The following is a 796-nucleotide window of genomic DNA, read 5'->3' on the forward strand; positions in this document are numbered from 1 at the left end:
CAGTGGAAGTAACTGTTTAGATGGACTGTTTATACAGCCTCATATTAGCTCTTTCTAGATTACACTTTCTAATGTTTGACTGGCTGGCTGCTAGAAAAACATGATAAAGAAATACCCAGTAACATTGAGATGACTGTAGTCATCACTCACTACCCTTAAGAGGCCTTTTTTTAGAGCGACGCACGTTTAGCAAGTTATTATATCTCCCCAAATACTACATATACTGGGAAACTGAGTGAGAAATAATAACTTAAAAGCTAAAGCACCATTAGCTTTCTATTGCAGAGCCAGTTACTATTACTATGAATCGGCTTCACTGTGCTGGAAACTCTTAACTTTGACTCGGTAGTTCCCTCTAGTGCTCATATTGAGGAATTACTTTTGTCTGAAAGTTTTTTAGGGTGCACTAGTAGGACAGGGGTTTTCAGTCTTTTAGATGCCAGATGTACAGACTCAATTTATATAGTGTATAGTGTACAATATTATTTTGATCATGTATTGTTTCTATAACCGCATACATTACATTATCATGTTTGTTAATATGTGTTGTTTATGCATCAGAACTACAACAGAACTACAGGGAAGTTGTGGCCTAATGGTTAGAGAGTCGGACTCATAACCCAAAGGTTATGGGTTCGAGTCTCATACTGGCAGGGATTGTAGGTGGGGGGAGTGAATGTACAGCGCTCTCTCCCACCTTCAATACCACGACTGAGGTGCACTTGAGCAAGGCACCAAACCCCCAACTGCTCCCCGGGCGCCGCAGCAAAAAAAATGGCTGCCCACTGCTCTGGGT

The sequence above is a fragment of the Sinocyclocheilus anshuiensis genome, unplaced genomic scaffold (assembly GCF_001515605.1).
Source record: "Sinocyclocheilus anshuiensis isolate Anshui unplaced genomic scaffold, SAMN03320099.WGS_v1.1 scaffold78, whole genome shotgun sequence".
In the NCBI taxonomy this organism is placed as follows: domain Eukaryota; kingdom Metazoa; phylum Chordata; class Actinopteri; order Cypriniformes; family Cyprinidae; genus Sinocyclocheilus; species Sinocyclocheilus anshuiensis.